This window comes from Aquila chrysaetos, chromosome Z (genome assembly GCF_900496995.4).
Source record: "Aquila chrysaetos chrysaetos chromosome Z, bAquChr1.4, whole genome shotgun sequence".
Lineage (NCBI taxonomy): Eukaryota > Metazoa > Chordata > Aves > Accipitriformes > Accipitridae > Aquila > Aquila chrysaetos.
Window position 1 is genome coordinate 22,364,730 of NC_044030.1, and position 15,589 is coordinate 22,380,318.

The following is a 15,589-nucleotide window of genomic DNA, read 5'->3' on the forward strand; positions in this document are numbered from 1 at the left end:
CTTTCTTATCTATATTGAGTAGATATGCAAAATGTCTAGTATTTTCTTTAAATAAAAAGAAACTCAGATTTAGAAAATTCTGCATAATTACACTATCATAAAATTTGCTAAGAGTTTACTATAAAGAAGATAAAATTATATACTTTTAAGATCATCATATGTATTATTACTACTCAATCTTGCAAGATGTGTGTGCATTCACTGTACTCAGGAGAGTGCCCAACTTCATTGTGATAATGTTATAGCTCAAAGCATAATTTGTATCTGAGCATTTTTTGTGAATAGGTATAATATCTACTTATTCACTTCGGTGGCTGTGTTTATGGAGAGAAGAGAACACCAGAAATTGGAAGATTTATCATTCTGCACCTGAAAGAGTGATTGTGCATGACTTCTCCTGTGCTCTCTTCCCTTGCAAATACGTTTGCCTGTTTGTCATAGCTGGCACTTGTGGTCTTTTGGCCAGTCAGTTCAACGCTTAGTTCAGAGGCATGTTTTCTTTCTCCAAAGTTGTCAAAAGAACTTGTAGTCAGTGATCTACATCTGTATCTCAGTCAGGTTCTGGATGGACAGGCCAGAGAAAACAAGCCACTGGGAAGAGCTCTGCTGAACTCAGAAGGCTTTGGATCGAGTCTTCAGTGAGTGGATAGCAAGAAAAGAGAAATGACATCTTAATTGTAATTTTGAGTGAAGAAAGCAGGTTATTAGGTCATGACAGTCAGCTATCCGATGGGAATTGCTCTTTCATGCTTTCTGGAGTTCCATATAGCTTTTTATCTAGGGGGCATGCACAATTCATGAGCAGCTGAAACAAAGGAAGACAAAATTTAGCAGGCAAATTTTAACAAACAAAATAGAGAAGACATCAAAATATAAAAGACTATGACACAGTAATAACTGAAAAATAATAGAATAACAATATAATAGCAGAGGCAGCCATTCCCTGCTATTAATCATGGCTGTAGTTTTGAATATTAATAAACCCAAATAGCTACTTTTGTTAATTCAGGCTCTATCTTTTAGAAAGGGATTTCTGTCATCAAAGACAAAATCAGTGTTCAGCTGTAACTCCTTCGTTGGTCTGGGAAGCTATCTCAGTCCACTTTCAGTCTTTCATCTGTTTTGCCAGCTTGATCAGATGTGACTGACAGCCTCTGTCTGAGATTGTAGGGTGGGATCAGTGAGACCAATGAACCCCGCTTCAGTGTTCCTGAATTCTACCCAGTGGTTGTGAAACATGTATGGATTTGCCAGAATTGGCTTATAAATGTGGTACTAGAGGAGGAAAGAGGAAAAGAACAGGCTGTGAAAATCTGAGCTTTCGAAAAACATCCCATCACAGCAGAAGGAGGGAGGTAGGAAGGGAATGGGACTGTGGATTTTGAGAACCACCACGTAGATTGCTGCAGAGCTCGGAGTCCTCTGGGAGATATGACAGCCAAACAGATTGCCCCACTTCAGGAGAGGCCAAATAGCTCCTGAGCCAGTGTGCATCTGTGGGGAGCAGCTCAGGTAAGCAGGAGTCTACTTTAGGCTGTGCCTAAAATGTATTTGTGGTAAATGATACCAGAACCATGGGAAATAAACCAGCAATGCTCCATAGACAGCCGAGTTCTGCACGCATAGCAAGCTCTGAATTTTGGTAGATTCAAAACCAGCCCACCCCATCCCATTGCCTGCTATAGGTAGGCAAGGTTAGTATTTATGGTTAGAGTCCCATTTAACTTATAATTTGATGGGCATCAAATAGGTTCCTTGGATCAGAACTCTTTCAGGTCAGGAAGTGAGCCTTTACAGCTGTGAAGAAAATAAAAGTCTACAGAAAAACCGGGAGCTGAAAGCAATCTTTCTGACCCTCCAGAGAACTGAAACAATTGTAGTGAAAGGTGTCAAGTGCTACATCCATCTCAATAGACCAGAACTGCAACCTAATAATGAACATTTAAATCTCTGCAACTGTAAGCCAACCACTTCAATGGGAAAGTCTCATTCGTCTCCAGGCAAAAATTTCCCAGATACTAAAACCTCCATTTCTTTCCCCAAACAACTGCTCCAATTCAGCTGTTAAATATTAAAACAGAGACCTGCAGGGAGCTGCCTGTCAAAAATGTGGGGACAGAGAAAAGCAGGAGTAATTGAACGGGGACACTGTGCTGCGAGCTGAACAGCCCGGGCAATGAGCACTGCCTGATGTCTCTGCCAGCCAAGGACAGCTGGCGGGTGCTGTGAGAAGGCCTGTTCCTGCTGGAGTCGTCTGAATTTACTGTATGGGCTTTGTACACAGCTTTTGATTTTTATCTTCTTGACAAGCTGGATGTGTCGGGAATATCCCTAGTGAAAGACACATGAAGGTTTGAGTGTTTACTTTGCAAACTACTACATGCAAACTATGACTAATTTTTTCCAAATTAAATTTGTGTTTTTTTAAGTATTTTCCTCCCTCGTAAATAAACAATAGATTTGTTGTTATTCACATTGTTATTCACATTCACATTGTTTTCCCCAAACAAGGGATCCTAAAGCAGGATCTAAACATTAACATTAGCATATAACATGCTACAATATCCTGCTGTGAAAGCACAGGCATCCACAGAAACATTTCAGGGCCTGACCCCTCAGTCTTGATTCACAGGGGCTATCCCTTCTCGTACAAGTAATCCCATTCAGCTGACAAAATGATACCAGTTTAATACTAAATATTTGCTGCTTCTTTATTATTTTTTTTAAAATGTAAAATCTTGCTTTATTGCTGTTTTCACAGGTACTACTTCAGGAAATGGAGCAAAGCAAAAATGTAACATTTTGGACTTTTAAATTAGTGTTTATTTTTGTAACGCTGTTCTGCTGATGCTTTCTTGATTTATGCTGTAACTTAGATATAAATGTAGCAGTGCTGAGGCAGTACAGTACAGGACAAGCGATCAACAAAGCCTAGAAATATTTTAACGTATTTTTCGCACTGTGAAATGTGATAGTGATGGCATGGAAGCCTGGGTCCTGAAAATATTTTCTGAATGTCTCTGTGCTCTTTCATGTTTTAACAACTGGTATGCTATTAAATATTTTCTTAAGAATATTTTCTTAACATTCTATATTCTGTATTAATATTCTATATAGAAATATTCTTAAGAATATTCTCTTAAGCCGCTCAGCTTTAGGTAGAGAAACACAAGGGGGCACTTTAGTCCATTTATTTATTCAAACTGGTATCAAGGGGAACCGTCTCCACTACTCTGACCCCTTAAAGAGTTAAGCCAATGAAAAGGCATTTTTAGCACTTTTCTTTCTTGCCTAACAGAACAAAACCACAGAGCATCTGTAAAACCGCCAGAGGTGGTGAACTAGGCAAGGATATGAAAAGAGAGAGGATCAGGAAGAAAATGCACGCTGTGCCTTGGGGATGGAAGTTGCCTCCGGTGATCATGCCTATTTGAGCTGCAGTCTGAAACACTGGGATTAAGCGCTGGTAGTAGAAATCAACTTAGAAAAGGGTTTAGAAAATTATGTTGCTGATTAGGTGACTTGCTTCCCTTTAGGTCAAAATCAGGCTGGGAGTACTAAACTTCTGGAAATGTAAGCACATGAAGTATAAAATCAAGACTTTTTTTTAGATCTTTTAAATGAAACTTAGGCACAAAGTTGAAGCTGGAGGTCCAGTAGCAGTCATTCTGCAGTGGAAGTTCTCCTTACCTTCTGAGTTGGACAGTGATAATGAAAATGGGGTTATTCTAGTGAGTGTAGCTATATTCAGCTGCAGAACGGCTGCTATATTTGTCAGTTAATGCGTAAAGATTAAAAAAAACAAGCCCCGGGACAGGGTGCAGGGATAATGGCAGTAAACTCTTGCCTCAGGCGCCAAGATTTTCATTTTGCTGCCTGTAATCAGATACCATCAGCAGCACCGCACAACCAGAAAATTCCTTTAACCCTCCAGCAAGCTTTATGATATATGTTGTTCTTCAAAGCAGTGGATTTCACATCTTTTCATTTTTTCTCTTTCTCATCCCCATTTTCAGCCTTTATTATTCTGGAGCAAAAAGGGATGTTCCAGGCTCCCTGAGGCTCTGTTGTCCTTCATTATGCTTCTGTACTGCGAGGAACGTTTTGCTGATAGCGATATTCCCAAGGCCCCATTCTTTCACTGTCTCACTACAAAAACATGAGTTTCAAGTTAGTAGCTGGGCAGACTTGTATTAAGTATTTAGTTGTATAGCTACCTGCCACAATGTGTTGCATGCCTTATTAGGCCGTGCTAATGAAAGGTTATGTCATCTATCTCCAACACCCCTGTGCTCCTTCCTCCCACAGTTTGGGTGCATTTCTCTCTGGATAATAGCACTCACTCTTTGTAGATGAATTACTGTTTCTGAATTTGATTAGATTTATTGACAAGGAATCACTGAGTGTTTGTAGAAGAATTTCGTCATTTTCTGGCTGCTCCTCAAGACCTACCATACTGCCAACGATTCTTCTGAGGACCAGAAAGGAAGACAACTTGACAGTTACTCAAAGGAACTGGAGGCTAAACTGCATAGGATGCAGTGGATTGCCTCTCATCAGTTCTCATTGGTATTGGTATTTGCCTGGCAGCGAGTGAACAAATTTGAAAGTGATATAACACATGCTCTTACTAGTTTAGATTCCCTAAAAATCCACTTACCTAATTTATTGGATGTGTGTATGATGTATCTTGAATATAAGTCGATCCCTTGACAAGCTTGTTTCCTTAGTTCAAGCTGTAGAGACATATGAAGGGACTGTTTGAGTGATAAAGGTTACCAGTTCAATTCCTAGTGTCAGCTGGGTTGAAGATACTTCATATATCACAGCAGCAATATGACATGTAGCGTATTTAATTGAAGAATCTCTTGAATACTAAGCGGTGTGTAGTAACGTCAAAGGGAACTATAAACCAAAGTAAAAAGACCTAATTTATTCCTCATTACACAGCAATTCTAAATACAAGCATATATGCAAGGCACCAAGGAATATATTTCTTACAACTGAAAGATTCAGAGATGAGTTGCTATTAATTTTTTGGAACATTAAACTCTGATATGTAATAAACCATCTCTCTCTATATAATTATGAACATCTGTAGAAAAAATTGCTAAATTACAAAAGTGTTAAATTTCTTAGGCACAATGTTGACCTGAGGAATTCTTTTTAGCCTGTGAGATTCAGTCTAGTTTTATTTATATTGTTTATGAAGTGGCCAAGACAAAGTTTGTAATGGAACCCCACTAAGATGATAAATTCACACCTGGAAGGGAATAACTTTTAAACCTGTGTTATTGAAATTGATTAGAGTGCCCATGGTACACAGGGTGTTTTTTGAAGCATGCTGCACTTGGCTGAGAATCTTTTGTTAGTGCTGGTAAGCTAATTGGAGCTGAGTTGCCAAAGGCCAGAGCGAGACAGGGGCATGACCCTTAGCTTTGAAATTACAGGCAGGGTGGTGTATGTTACTATGACACATTTCTTAGTGTTCAGTTAGGGTGAAAACTAGCTAGCATACAAAAAATACTGTTAAGCTATATTGTATCTATAATACAGGCATATACACTGTATGTATATTATAGACAGATAGAAAGTAAGCATGGTGATGCATATATATGGTATATATAACACAATATTTTAGCTGTAATGCCATTGTGCTATTTTGGTGTCAGACAAAAAACCCACAAAACTAAAAACATTTTGGAAAGCAATCCTGTGGGTGTTAACGGCCTTTGTAATGGAACACGTTCATTTGGCTTACGGATCACCTCGATCCTCTCTGCACAGCTGTAGGGGAATAAAAGAAGATGTGAATCTAAGAAGATACTGTCATAGCAGGGTGTATAGGAGTATTGTGTTAACAGCAGACATGCATATGTTCACATTTTCATGCTGGTATAAGAATGGCTGGTACGTATTAGTTATTAAAATTTGCTTAATTTATGTTGCAAAATAAAGTATAAAATATTAAATGGGAAAAAGGTCTAATCTTGGTTCATTATAAAAGTGTGTATTGAAGAGTTTACGAATGGAACTATAAATTAAATCATTGGTAAAACTTTTGTATTTAGGTAAAGCCTGCTTTCCATATTCCTTTGGAAAGTGGATGGGATTGCTTTTATCCATCCTTTACAAGAAGATGGGGCTGTCATTCATTCAGCCCATTCATGCTTTGAGATCTAACAAAGTCATGAGGGATTTGCAGGTGATCAGGGCAATGCATGCCGATGCCTATGTTTGCAGTCCATGAAGACTTGTACTTTGCCGTGCCCCTGCTGCACTGTCAGCTGGACTCCTTCTGGCCTTTCCCTGTCCTGCACCCAGGACTTTCACAGCTACCCTGCAGGTCAGGAGAATTTGAGGCCTTCATATTGTTTGCATTGCTGTGCTAACACAGTTACATAGGTGGGCAGGGAACATGCCACAGACACCCCTGTTCTGTCTTGCGCTTCTCTCTGGCTTGCTCTTGCTTGCCCTTTCCAGTAGTCACAAACCTGCAGGTTCATGGCCAGCAGACTTACTGAAATTCAAGAGAAAGCTGAAGAGTAGCAAAAAGGCCAGAAGGCAGCAGGGCTGGCAATTGCGAAAACCTGATTTATTTCTTTGACTCTGTCACCAGCTAGCTGTGTAACCTTGAGGAGGTTGTTTTTATCACTTAGCCTCTGAGAAAAAAAGTGAAGAGGACCGCAGAACGGCTGGCTCAAGAGGTGCGATAGCGTGAGTCCTTGTGCAGAGGCAGTGTGATTGTTATCACCAAACTCTTTGGGTAGCACAGACGCCCCCATCGATCGCTGGAGTCAGGAGTGGGAAACGATGGGCTCAGGGCAGGGCTGATGGTGATTAATTGCAGCTTGCAGCAGTGCAGCCCTGTGCCGGTGGGGCCCCACGGCATGGTGACCTGCAGTGGACAGCTTCCTGCGGTGGATGGCTTCCCTTGCTGGCGAGGAGATGGAGCGGCGGGCTCACGGGCGCGACGGGTGCTGCACTTAATTACGTCCAGGCCGATTGCCACAAAGTAATAGGACTAAAAAGCAAACCCATTGATGTGTACTGATACTCAAACAACTTTGTCACACCACATCTGGGAGTTACCTGGCTTGACAGAAGTGCCAGAGGTAACAACTGAGGATTTTTGGAAATATTTTCTTCCTTTGCCTTCCTAGTTAACACACGAACCTCTAGAAGCTGCAGTAGCATGGTGTTCTGCTGCTACGTTGCACTTTCACCAAGGTGTCCCTGAGCACAGATGAATATTAAGACAGGCATTGCTTTTCCTGAGTAGTCTCCCTGCAAGACCCGAGGAGCGGGGGGCTTGCCTCTGCCTGGCCCCACAGCCGTGCCCTGGCTCTGCGACCCTTTGGAGCTGACACGGCAGCGAGGAGAGGTTTGGCTCCTCTGGAGAAAAGCTGTACCCTTAGCAGCTTGGCACACTCGTTTAGGATGCCGTAGAAGATGGAGTTTGGGTGGAAAGATAAGCTGACACTGCCATTAGCTTTCAGCTAACAAAATCAAGGTGCTCATAAATTATCTTCTCAGTAGCGAGGCCACATGAATGGATGCAAGTACCAGTACATTTGAGCTACACTTTTTTTAAAACCCAGAGGAGGGTTTTAAAGACCTCCACATGGAGGGCTTTCTCCGTACCCTGGGAAAGCCATCCGGCCTGTCTCGGCCACCCAGGCTGAGGAGGGCGACCCTGGGCCTGGCCTTCCCCTCCGGGTCAGGGCAGAGGGGGCCCACAGGGCTGAGGGAAGTTTAACGCCAAGTTGTAAAGGTTTTTGGCAGGCTCGTGGTCTTGGCTGGCAGGCTGCGTTTGGTGTGGTTGGGAGGGGGCAGCAGGGGAAAGCTGTTGGTGTGGGGGAAACTAAGGGGCATGGGCGTGCTGGGGCAGCACGCTTTCCCAAACCTCTGGCAGGGGAGGCGGGGGAGAAAATGGCAGCGCTTCCCCTGTGGAGAGGGGACAGCTACTTCAGCCATCACCACCAGACAGGGTCAGCTGCCTTGAAAACAGAGAGAGTCATTTTGCCGGTTAATGAGCTGTTAATGAAGTCTGTCAAATGCAGAGCTTTCCTCTCCCCCAAAAAACCCCCACCAGAGGAAAACAAGGCAAAGAAGTAGATACCTGCTTTGTGAAGGAAGTCCCGCAGGTTAGGGAAATTGTGCGGGGAGAAGGAAGCATGATGACTGTCTTGCAGTCACGTTGTGTGAGAGACTGAAAGGCTTAATGTCTCAAACATTGTGGTGGGGTAAGTTCTGCTTAAAGACAAGCCCTGCACAGCAAGGAGCCAAGGTGAAAAGCCCATCAGCTCAGACATCAGCAACAGGAGGGGGAGGGCGTGCTGGAGGGTGCCCAGCGCCCTGTTCTGATAAGCTGTTCTGATACAAAGAACAAACAACGGCCACGTCTGCAGGGAAGGAGAGGTTACTCGACCCCCAAGCCCAAAGGCTCACAAACTGCTCGTTAACCTGACGAGTTCGGGTGCCCACCCGAAGGAGGGGCAAGAATGATAAAAGGACACAAACTGAAGCCCCGGATGCGCAAGCCCACCGGGACTGGACCCCTCGGCTGACTGACTGAACCAACGCTGGACCCAGGACCGGTGAAATCTTTCTCTCTTCCTTTTTCTGTCTCTGTCTTCTTCTCTCTTTCCTTTTCCTTTTCCACAATCCCTACACCTCATCTGTTTCAAGACATAAACCGTTGACCATGTCTGAGACTAAGAGTAGATCCAGCCACCCCTAGACCCTTCTCTGAGGAGGAGTCTGGAAAGCAAGGGAGCCTGCTCTGAACCTCGTGACTCAACGGGGGGATCTCCTTATTCCCTGAATTGATGTATATGGTTACACAGTTTACAGAAGTAGTCCTATGCCAATTCCTGTTGTGAGAAACGCTGCCACCTACCACCACGCCTCCCCAGTTCAGTTTGCTTTTGTCATGAATAAAATCTTTAACTGATCGTTTGGTGTCCTTAATTTGGCCAGAGGGAATTTCGAATTAAACACAACTCCCTGGTCTGTCCAGTCTGGGTCGTGACACCTTGGCACGTGAGGAAGCGCTATGAAAGCTGCAAGAACCAGGCAGTTGAATGGTCAGGGCATCGAAACTGTAGACTGAATATGAAATTGTGTCATGTTTGTAGAAAGAATCAGCTTTCCAGAGGTATATGGGTGATGACGTCCTGTGGTTCCCAGTGATGTGGGAGAAGTTGGTGTCTAACTTCACAGCATCACTCAGAAATTCAGAATAGTAAGATATTTTCCTTCTCTGTTTGCAGTTTCTCCCACATAATCTCCCTAATCCCTCTCCTTTTTTCTGTGTCCCTGGTAGGTAGGGTTGCATATTAACAGCACTTTACAAAATTTAAGTAATCATTTCTTCAAAGCACTGCTGAGAAGGAGTGTAATACAAAGCAGACACCATAGCTTTTCCTGAAAGGGCTGGGGACCTTTGCTGGTTATTAACTCTATGTGCATGCTGCTTTGCTGTCAGCTGGCCACTGCAGTGGCTACCTGGGCAATACTGTCCTACCAGGTCATCTGGGAGCCTGCAGAGCTTTGATGGGGCTTTGTTAGTGCTAAGCAGAGTAGCAGGTGGGGAACCGCTGCATTTTATTGCTAAGCTAATCGTTACTTTTTAAGAGAACAGCTTTTGAAAATTAAAATTCTTAAATGGGTTTTGAATTTTGTCAGGACTGCTATTACCTTCTGCATTAATTGAGTACTAACTGATTCTGAATAATATGCCTATTGATGTTTATCTGCTGATTGGCAGGGCTAGAAATGTACAGGTTTTTGGCAGGATAATAGCTGGGCACTTGTGAATAAACCACAGGCTTCCCACCTGCTGCTAGATGTCTTGTTCCAAGGTCTATTTCTCACTGATGTACCACTGAACAATGTGGATGGCAGTACTTGGGTATTAAAATAAACTCCCATTTGAATAATGAGTATCCTATTCAACTTGTGCAGCACGGACAGTGAAGGTATAGCAATCCAGCTTGCAAAAACCTGGATGGCCAACAACTGAAATGGGAACTGACCAGATATACAAGCACCACATTCATACAGAAGCCCTGCTGCATAATATATGCTTCAAACATACTACCCTGAGGAAAACGTAAGGTGTGGGGTGGAAGGGTGCTGCACTGCTGCATCAGGGCTCACAGACTGCTGTACATGCAGACTTCTACTCAGAAGGGCTACTGTGGATTTTTCTAGATGGGATTAACCACTAGGACTCGCCAAGTCCCAAGTAATTGTCTTGGCTGATTGTTATGGCAGTGCTTTTCTTCACAGACAAAGTCCTCCATAAGTAAGCTAGATAAATACTCCAGGTCTTATGACTGTGGGGTTCCTGGTCTCGGTGTTTTCTCAGTCTCCTTGAACTTTTGTTTATAGAGACTATCAGTTACTTTTTGTGATTCTTGCATGTCACCGACATTCCCAGGGCTGTCTGTGTTTTTCTGGGTCACTTCCATAGGGATTGCAAAGAGCTGTTCAGTGCCAATGGTGAGGGGTATTTCAACAACCCATCCTGTAATGAGAGGGGGCAATAACAAGCAGCCCTACACCGCTTTTTTGAACACTTCCCGGTGACCTGGAACATGAGTTGAGGATATAGTGGTAGTCTTATTAACAACAGTAATTACTTAATCTGTCATTCAGCAGCGGCATTCTGAGGCACTTTTCAGCCTTGATTTGGCTCCAAGCCCAAGGGGCCATCTTGTCTGTCCTGAGTCCCTGGTAGCAATTTTTTTTTTTTGATACTACCTGTAGAGAAGCTATTTCTTTAAAAAGGCTTAGTGCCTATAGCATAGTTCAGCGGATAAAAACCACCTAATTAAAGGAATTATGCCAGTAAATTTTCAAGAAGAGCTGTGGTGTAGAGACTATGGTGTGCACAGCAGGGAGTACTAGGAATACCCGGTTAATGATTTGTAGCTGGTTAACCATGTTTGTTTTTCTTCCAGTTCCAGGAGATTTAAATACAAGGAACTTGTGTTTAATGCAAACATGTATTTTTGATTATGCACTGTAGTTATTCTTATTACTATGGGGAATAATAGGCAGGTGTATCAATTGGCAGCTGATGTAAGATGATGCAGTAATAAAAGATTAAAAAAAATGAACAAGAATCAAAACAAAAGAAGCGATTTGGCTTTGGATTCATGCATGGATTCAAAAATTATTCAGTATGAGGAGGTACCAAAAGTCTTAACAAATACCTTTTCCAATACATTATAGCCTTTCTTGGAGGTTTAACAAAGCCAGTCTTCCTGGTTTGTTTTGTTTTGTTTGCACATTTGTGATTCAGTAAAATGGACAAAGAATTGAGCAGTCAACACACCTGAAGTGTGTTGTAGTAGTAGTAATGAAGTTTTAAAAATACACTATACAAAAAAATACACAGCATTCCTTTGACCAGATGTCCAAACATTAACTTAAGCAACTTGCCAATCATAAAACTTTATGAAATGAGGGCTAGTGTTGTTAGGTTATTGTCTATGGGGCAGCCTGCTAGGCGACAAGTGCAAGATAATAAAAGCAGGACAAGGGAACGATTCGAAAGGTCAGACTTGCATTGCAGGAAACTGACTCAATACCTATTTTTAAATTTGGAAATGTAACTTAAAATTCACGAAGACAAAAGTATTCTGCAAACTGAACTAGTTTCCTTCCTGATTCCAACTCCATGCACAGTACAGGGAAGAGGGACATTTCATTTTGTCTCCCTTTCTAAGAAAATCAACTGGGAGGGGTAATTCTGACCCACTACAATCAAAAAGTACTGGCATTTGGAGAAAAATGGGGAGCTTACATGATTTACAGTCTGCATGTCACTTGGTCATTAGCAATGTTTTTAAATATTCCAGAAGATGTTGTATTTATTAAGGGTTTCTATTGTAATCACACCTATTTTATCTTTTTGTATTTTGAGAACTCACTTGCTGTGTGGTAAAAGCTGAATACCTCTTAGCTGGAAATGTGGTTAGATGTTTGCATATTGATATGTGAAGTCCGTAAGTTATTTAACAGAGAAGGAGAAAGAAATAAAGAATGTATGTGTGGAGGAGAGAGAGTACAAACTTTAAGTTGAAAGGATGGGTTTGAAAGTAAAGCAGTTACTTCAGGATGATGGTTGGTAGTAGGTAGGGGTGTGTTTTCTCTGTCTCATTTGCCTTGAATGCAAAAAGGAGAAATCAAACTATTTTTAAAATGTGTAGTATAGGTATTATTGGTGAAATGTCTGGGTACAGTTCCAGAAACTCATGACAGAAAACTGTAGAATAAATGCAGGTGTGAATGCCATTTATTTTAATGAACAGCACTATAATCAAACTTCTTCATGCTTGAAATAAAATCTGAAAAGAGAAAAAACAGTGAGTCTTAAAAGTACCTGTCCTGGGTTCAGCTGGGGTAGAGTTAATTTTTACAGGAACCTGGGAGGTGGGGGGGCATAGCCGGGGCAGCTGACCTGAACTAGCCAAGGAGCTATTCCATACCATGTGACATCATGCCCAGTATATAAATGGGGAGTGGGCCGGGGGGAGGGCTCTCCTGCTCTCTCTCGACTTTCGGTGGGGGAAGTGGCGGAGCGTCGGGTCCCGGGTGGTGAGCAGTTGCACTGTGCATCACTCTTTCTGTATACTCTTTCATTAGTACCGTCGTTGCTGTTGTAACTTTTTTTGCGTTGTCCCAGTAAACTGCCCTTATCTCAACCCTCGAGGTTCCAGTTTTTTTTCTTTTCTCTCCTCCGTCTCCCCCCTATCCCACCGGAGGGGGGCGGGAGGAGTGAGCGAGCGGCTGCGTGGTCCTTTGTTACCGGCTGGGGCTGAAACCACGGCAGTACCGAAGAATACAAATCTGCACGTTATAAATAGTGACTGATAAATGACAACTCTGTGGCTATTTTTAGAACATAATTTGAAACTGTAGTAATCGTGTTGAAACTGACTGAAGATGTGTAAGTTACTGCATGCATAGTTATAAATTGTGCTGAAAAAACTTGGAATAAAACGTTGCTTTGTTAAGAACCTAATGTGGTTAGCGTTCATATAGAAGACTGCTTATTTTGTGTATTCAACAGGAGCATTTGCAACATAATCACATGTTGCAACTGGCAAGGAATGATTTGGGAGACCTTCCTGTAAATGAAGAAAAAATGGTATGAAAGGCATGAGACTGCAGGATCTGCCAGGCCAGCCTTTACAGAGTCTGCTTTGCCTTTGCCAAAGCTCCTCAGGATCCCATAGTCTCTGTGTCAAGTACAGAGGTCAGACCTGAAGACTCTTCTCACCTCACTGTAGGTAAGGGCACATAGATTTTAAAACACAATTACTGCTAGTCGAAGTGTAGCATATGAAGTGACATTCTGCCAGTGCAGCTATGTGCTCAAACAAATTTTCTCCATTACGATTTCCCTTTGAGAATGAAATTGCAGCCAAGTTACCCTGATACAGGTAAGTGACTCTTGTGTGCTCCCACAGGTGCTGAGTGGTGGGGAAGCACGCTATTGGCAGATTCAGGAGAAGCCCAGTCTGTGACTTCAGACCTCTGAGACCTTGACCTTTCTCCCAAGTTGGCCGAACGTTTGCATGATTCCAGGGTTGGCAAGTTTGCTTGTTATCTGTAACAGGTTTGTGACTGTGGAACACATACTGGCTTGGGTGATCTCCTTGGTCTGACATGATCTCCGAGTTAGTACCCACGCTAGGCACACACTTAGGCTTGCTATTTCCCTGGGAGACAAAAAAACCTCCACAAACAGAACATGATGCATCTGCCCATAACTTTTCAGCTATCCACTTTAGTAATGATTTTTTCCAGTCTCTGTGAGTAACTGTAGCGAGTACTGGCTATTCTATATGACTGTCTCCTGACTCTAGAGATGGCGGCAACCCTGTCCTGTAGTATCACTGATGCAAATGCACAGACTTCTGGGAAAGCCTGACGATCTGCATCTCCTGTTACAATCTGCTTTGGGGTCTACTCTTGCAGGAATACTTGGGAGTGATGAAGACTGGCTGACTCATCTCCCCAGCTATAGTTGTAATTTTCCATTTACACAGGGCTAGTGCACAGAAAGTGCTGGAAAATTCCAATTGTCTGTCTCCTGAGCAAGGTCAAAGCCTGACTGGATGCCACAGACAGAAACCATAATGCAAACCTAACCTACACAGTCTATTGTGAGTCAGTTGTGTGCACATCACTGCTTCCAATCAAAATGCTTAGGGTCGATAAGTCTAATGACCACGGACTACAGACAGCCTAGATAGTATCTTGAAGTTGCCATCAGTTGCTCTGTTGTCACAAGCTGAGCTGATAGCATCCATTTTAGAAAACTTTATCGCCAAACTCTGGATCCCATTAAAATCTCATGTTATTATATAAAGGGCCATGCTCTGCTCTGTCTTTTGGCAGTGATGAGCAACTCTCACTCTCCAGCTGCATAGCCGTTTAGCAAATTGAGCTCTCCTTCTAATTCATCTGAATATTCAGACCTCAGAATAGCACAGAGACAGCACTTCTGAGGATAACTGTAATGATATTTTACAAAATTCAAATTCTGGCCATCCACCAGCATTCATTTTGCTAAATCAAAGTGCAATGTTCCTTTGTGAGCTGATACTAAAGCTGAATGCAATTAGAGGCATGCTGAATAGTTTACCAGAAATCAAGATCTCTCTTGACTCTGGAAATATTTCTGGCTCATACGAAGAGGAGAAAAATAAAACCTTAACTCCTGTTCCCATGTCCAAACTTACTGTCAGCATTACAAATTAGTGGGATAAATAGAGTGTGAACTTATGTCCTGTCAAACCCTGCAATACAGAATCACCCTTACTTATGATAAAACAAAGACAGTTTTTTCTATTTGTCACTGGGGGGGTAACCAATTGGAAACTATCTAGTGTCTAGCACCATATGGGACTGCGCATACAGCTATGTCAAACAGCTGCTAAACAGTAATTTATTCAATGCCTATACACCGTATTTCTTGCTTTTGGAAAGGGAAATGGATGTGTCTGTCAGACACATAGCCCGATAGCCTAAGCACTAGCACACTGTAAACTAGGGGTTCCCAATTTTTTTTTTTTCCTTAGGTACCACATACAGCAGCAACAGTGGTCGTACATGTAGCCCACCATTCACTGAATTTTCAGCTTGGGTGTGTGCGAAGCCTCTGCCACTCTGGAGTGATTTATATACTGCAGTCTGACGACTCATTTCACACACTGCATGTCCTGGTAGTCTTCCTTCATCACACACACACAAAAAAAGATCAGATGGGAGAATTGTTCAAATATAGAGTATAACGGATATTATTCATCAGCTAAATGTTGATTTGCAAATATACGCCTTATCATCAGGGAAGTTTTAAATGCAGTTTCTGGTGAGTTGGAAAGTTTCAGCCAACAGCTGTCTGTGTGATTTCTGTAGGTCTGAATGTTCTCTCTCAAACCTGATTGCTGCATAATTACAGTGGCAATGACAGCCTCACTGCCTTATTTTTCTTCCCGCCAAAACTGCCCTTTGAAGAAAGATTTCTTTATGAGTGACCTTTTTGGTCATATAAGCAAGCATACTT

The 15,589-nt window shown here is 42.4% G+C and overlaps 1 long non-coding RNA gene across 1 annotated transcript; it reads right to left on the reverse strand.

Annotated features, from left to right (window-relative positions):
• Positions 1-3,177: 3,177 nt before the first annotated feature.
• Positions 3,178-4,740, reverse strand: LOC115336992. Its single transcript, XR_003922006.1, has 2 exons — positions 4,661-4,740; positions 3,178-4,149 (listed from the first exon to the last, which is right to left on the reverse strand). It is a non-coding gene; the product is annotated as an uncharacterized LOC115336992 (long non-coding RNA).
• Positions 4,741-15,589: the final 10,849 nt, after the last annotated feature.